General features: G+C 39.7%; 1 pseudogene; it reads right to left on the reverse strand.

The window, feature by feature from the left end:
* Positions 1 to 5,043: 5,043 nt before the first annotated feature.
* LOC115186600 (zinc finger protein 180-like) lies at positions 5,044 to 5,719 on the reverse strand (annotated as a pseudogene).
* Between the last annotated feature and the right edge of the window lie 481 nt (positions 5,720 to 6,200).

Consider the following 6,200-nt stretch of genomic DNA (forward strand, 5'->3'; position numbering starts at 1 on the left):
CTCAAAGTTCATACTAGTTCATACCATAGCTCACGCCGAGGTTGGCTTAGTTCTGTCCTTTACATGTGTGTCCTTCTAACGTAGAGGCTGCAGACCTCCCATACTGGAACTACTGGTTATCTTTTCATCAAAGGCTTATGTAGTGGAGAGGGGGGAAGGAGGTGTTTCATCGTTTATAACCCCTGTCTCTTCACAGGGTTGGGCCACTGATCGAGCAGGGCACTTTCCTTAAGAAAACCCAATTCTCTCATTTGGAAGCTAAAATTACATTTAATCTCCTAACAAACAATTTCAATATCAAACATTTCAATTGCATAACAATTCCATGTGACTCTGATAACTAGAGGGTGTATACTTTCTCAGGTACAGTTTATGTCGTCCTGTCATCAATCATAATGTCCCAGATAACAACGAACCTGACATACATACTCATTACGTTATCAAGCATATTTCCAACTGGTTTTATTACCAAAATATGGTTCCTTTCCCCATTTGTTTGATGTTCCCAGACTCTCTATATTTAAAAGGACAGCAGTCCTTCAGTAGTGTCAGTAAGAGAGGGGAAGGGAGAAAGGTATTTATGGGGGGGGGTCATAAACCTTACCCACAGGCCAACGTCATGACACTACCCTAAACCCTAACCTTAACCCCTAACCTTAACCATTTTAAATGTCAACTTCAACAGGCTAGGGACATCCCAAGGATGTATCTCTACCTGAAAATACATGATCTAAGTGATTGATAGTTGGTATTCAGCAGTCATAAAGCCTTATTTACTTTAATGAACTACTAAAATAGTGAGTTTGTCAGACAGTATAGACAGCAGCTCTACACTTTATTGAGTGACTGATCCATTCATCCTTCCATCCCTCCTCAGCCTTCCTCTCCTCTGAAGACCCAGTGAGGGTGGAGCTCAGTCAGAGAGCTGTTGAGGGACTGGTTAGGAAGAACACTTCTACAGCCAGAGAGGTGAGAGGTCACACATGGTTTAGATGGTAAATATTTATGTCCCCTTAGTGGTTCATCACGTCAGCAAAAGGGAACATGTTCCATTTATGTTTATTTAGTGAAAATTGTCCACTGGTATTGCTGTAATTTCTCACCACTTTTGGCTGTATGAAAGTGAATTTCCCCCCAGGCATACATACATGTTCTTTGTTATTACCCGAGCCACTGCCTGTTCACCCGCTATCATTCAGAAGGCGAGATCAGTACAGGTGCATCAAAGCTGGGACCGAAAGACTGAAAAACAGCTTCTATCTCAAGGCCATCAGACTGTTAAACAGCACAGAGAGACTGCAGCCTACATATAGACTTGACATCATTGGCCACTTTAATAAATGGAACACTAGTCACTTTAATAATGTTTACATATCATTTCTCATCTCATATGTATAAACTGTATCTCAGTCTATGCTGCTCTGACATTGTTATTCCATATATTTATATATTCCTAATTCCATTCCTTTACTTAGATTTGTGTGTATTAGGTATTTGTTGTGAAATTGTTAGATATTGTTAGATATTGCTGCACTGTGGGAACTAGAAGGACAAGCATTTCGCTACACCTGCAATAACATCTGAACACCTGTATGTGACCAACAACATTTGATTTGTTATGAAGGTAATTTGTGTAAAATGTACTTTTCCCCTCTCATTCACCCCATCTCTTTACATTGCTTATGCATAATCAGTGGCCTGACTGCGTCCAGACTATGTCAAAGGCCCATCCTGGTAGATCTGAACCTAATGCAGCTTGGAGTGATCAGATGACAGAAGTCACATTTAGATGACAAGTGTATTTGAGGCCATAGATGCTACATATCTATTACATTGAGTGTTTTATTTAATATGACTAAATGTATTTCTTTCTTTCTGTGTTGCAGGGGCAGACAAGAAATGGAACAGCAAGGCCACAGAACATGACATAACCAGAGCTGTGGGAGACCACCTCAAGCCCCTGGTAGAGCCGGGGGTGGTGTTTACCACTCCACCACGCCTTCAGCAGGCTGGAAAAGTGGAATTGATACAGTTTTTCATACTAAGGTGGACCAAGAGTTTGTTGATTGATCTGTCATTGGGTTAATTTGTTTTACAATATGTTCAAATCAAATCAAGCTTTATTTATACAGCACATGTCAGACATGGATGCAACACAATGGCTTCACAGGAAAAAACTATGAAAATAAACAGAAATATTTAGTACACAAATATGAGGATAAAAAACAATAACAACTGAAAGACTAATGAGCATTGTAAGGAAATGCCATTGATTAAAATATCAACAATATGATGCAATATCCAACCCAAAATATAACTTGTTTTTTAGGAGGGGCTCTGAAAGACACTATGGGGGTGTCCACTGGAAGTTGACTAGTAACAACAACTGGGACCTAAAAGACACCCACCATGAGACCCACTAAATCTGCCCAAGAAAAGGCAAACAAAATAAAAAAAAACACCAAACTTAAAGACAGGAAGCAAACCAAAAAGGTGGAGCAACTAAAGGTGTCGACTCTCCACATGTATCAAGACAACTGGAGCACTGGGCCAGACACTCTTAAATAGAACCTGGACCAGCTCAGGTGAAACACCTTCCCACTAACGAGATGGACAAGCCAGCACAGGTGTAACACATACTGACTAACGAGGTGACACCAATCAGTGCGTCCTACGTGCTAACGAGCTAGACGGGCTAACGAGCTAGACGTGCTAACGGAGGTAGACGTGCTAACGAGCTAGACGGGCTAACGAGCGAGACGTGCTAACGAACAAGACGGGCTAACGGGCTAGACGGGCTAACGGGCTAGACGGGCTAACGGGCTAGACGTGCTAACGGGCTAGACGTGCTAACGAGCTAGACGGGCTAACGGGCTAGACGGGCTAACGGGCTAACGGGCTAGACGGGCTAACGAGCGAGACGGGCTAACGAGCGAGACGGGCTAACGAGCTAGACGGGCTAACGAGCTAGACGGGCTAATGAGCTAGACCAATCTGTTCACCGAAGACACATTTCAATTGAACAACTGACTCCCCCTTTCCTATATGCTAACATCCAACCTCAAAACAACGATATATATATATATATATATATATATATATATATATATTGTTATATATATAAATATATCCTATATTTTTGTTTGACAAGTTTGCTCACCACCAACAGACTACAATGCTTCACCAATATAAAACAATTAAAAACAAGAAAAAACACGTATTTCTAAATAATAATATACGATAGAACTCTAGTCCACTTTTTATTTTTATTTTACCTTTATTTAACTAGTCAAGTCAGTTAAGAACAACTTCTTATTTACAATGATGGCCTAGGAACAGTGGGTTGTTCAGGGGCAGAAAGACAGATTTTTTCCTTTGCAGGGAATTCGATTTAGTTTTAGTAACCTTTTACTCTCTGCCCCACTTGAACGAGACAAAACTCATCTCCAATACAGAAAAACGGGCAGTCAAAAATAAATTGTGATCCATGGCAACTCACTGGCTAAACACAAAAGTTTTGACTTCTCACCCTTGAGACAATCAGCAACCAAGTTGTGGAGTGGAGCTTCTCTCTCTTTTCAGGGTTCACTAGATAGGCATGTTGTTGGATCGGGGCCCAGTCCCCAATGTCATGCTCTAGTACATTTGGGTTGGCACATCTGAGAATGTACCCTGATATTCTAAAAGCAGGGCAACAATGTCAATATAATTGTACCAAAAATTGTCAGTTTGTTGCATAAATAAAGATTACTAAATGTTACATGAATAATAAATATGAAATATCAAAAGCAAATGTACACCCCTTTGTTAATATGTATTGGCAATAATTAACTTAATGGTGAGGCATGAAATAATAAAACATGTATCTTTTGTCAGGCTGAATGTTTGAAATATGAGGTGATTTGAGTCATGCTTCTTCAGTAGTGGAATAAAGACAATTAGCATTTGAATGTTGTAAAGAAATACTGGAGTGATGTAGGATTGTTAATAAAATTGATTATAGACAAATTGATTATTGGCCGTCGGGCATAGTATTCTTTTCAATGACATTTTGCTAGATGGAATAGCCCCAATGTCAAAACAGTTTTAAAGTGTCCAAATCAATCACCAATATGCAGAAACAGTTTGTGATGTATTGAAAACCTAAACATAAAATGTGCAATATACACAAACATCTGCCACAATAATCATATTACTTGTATTTTTTTAAACAAGCACCTTATAAACTGCACAAGCACCAGAAACGCTGTTGTTTTGACAAGTAGCAATAAATCACTGATATCGATTAGGGGGGAAATCAGGTTGTACGTGCTGTTGAAACTAACACATCTAAAACAAACACATGGAAATGGGAGATATCTGTTACCTCACTGATTAGAGGACAACCTGCAGAAGACAGTCAGCTACATCTTGGAGTGATGCATTTAAATTTAGGGGTCACTAAACAAAGGAACACAACACTTATTTGTCATCACTCATCGATATCATGTTGTAATCAATTGTGCAAGAGGAGGGAGATGAGGTTGCACGTCCTGTTAAAACTAACAGCTCAAAAACCACCCGGAATCTGGGAATAATGTGTACATCCCTGGTTAGAGGACAATTTGTAGAAAGCAGCTAGCTACATTTTGAAGTGTTGCATTGTGATTCCAGTGGGTCACCAACGTGGTAAGTGTAACACAACTCTTTTTTTGTTAGTCACTTTTTGTTAAATCACATAAATAGTAACTCTTTCAATTCAGCGCCTGGATTTTCCCCCTGAGGCTAATATCCATATCATGTTGAAATCAATAGAACAGGGGACAAACGTTTAGGGTACTACATTGTGACATCATTAAAATACTCCTACTACAATGTTAAAACATTCTACATTGTGACATCATTAAAATACTCCTTCTACAATGTTTAAACATTCTACATTGTGACATTATTTCATTGATATCATGAAACAACTCCTTCATGTATTTTCTGAAGTTTAATCAGAGATCTTTTATCAGAGTATTTCTTCCCCCATTGATCACAGCCATGAGGTTTCTATCCTGTGTGTGTTCTCCGGTGTATAGTGAGATAGCTAGATGTAGAAAAACTCTTCCCACATTGATCACAGCTATAAGGTTTATCTCCTGTGTGTGTTCTCTGGTGTGTCTTCAGACAGCCAGATGTACCAAATCTCTTTCCACATTGATCACAGCCATAAGATTTCTCTCCTGTGTGTGTCCGCTGGTGTACTAGCAGGCTGTTTAGCTGACAAAAACTCTTCCCACATTGATGACAGCTATATGGTTTCGCTCCTGTATGTGTTCTCTGGTGTATAGTGAGAACGCTAGATGTAGAAAAACTCTTCCCACATTGAGTACAGCTATATGGTTTCTCTCCTGTATGTGTTCTCTGGTGTATAGTGAGAACGCTAGATGTAGAAAAACTCTTCCCACATTGAGTACAGCTATATGGTTTCTCTCCTGTGTGTGTTCTCTGGTGTAATATCAGGCTGTCTGGCTGAGTAAAACTCTTCCCACATTGATCACAGCTATAAGGTTTCTCTCCTGTGTGTGTTCTGTGGTGAATAGTTAGATAGCTAGATGTAGTAAAACTTTTCCCACATTGATTACAGCCATAAGGTTTCTCTCCAGTGTGTATTCTCTGGTGTGATTTCAGAGTTTGTTGCCGAGTAAAAACTCTTCCCACATTGATCACAGACAAAAGGTTTCTCTCCTGTGTGAATTCTCAGGTGTATTTTAAGTTCTGATGAAGATTTGCAACTTTTCCCACAGTGAGAGCAGTGGTGAGATTTCTTCCCTGTGGGTCTCTGCTGCTGTTTCTTGAGGTGTTCTGAACTGGAGAGACTCTTCTCATGACGTTGTTGAAGCTCCCCAGAGGATCCAAGATGGTCATGTCTCTCTCCTGTGTGAACAACAAAGTCTTACAGATGGTTAAAGGCCCACAACAGCAGAAATCCACAGTAAAAGAGCGAAGTCGTACAACAACTGACGTCTGTTAAATTTGACAATTGTCTTAATACAGTGAGCAACAATAATCATATTTTGTCTTGTTTTCACATTAGTAGTATCGATGATTGTAGGCTAGAAATAAGTTAAAGTTGTTGAAATCCTAAGCAGTGTGCCAGATGACTTTTGGTCTTCAATGTAGGCCCCTTTCTGTGTTTGCTAATATTGCGCTTTGCCATCAGCCTGACAATGAGT

Source organism: Salmo trutta, unplaced genomic scaffold, assembly GCF_901001165.1.
Source record: "Salmo trutta unplaced genomic scaffold, fSalTru1.1, whole genome shotgun sequence".
Lineage (NCBI taxonomy): Eukaryota > Metazoa > Chordata > Actinopteri > Salmoniformes > Salmonidae > Salmo > Salmo trutta.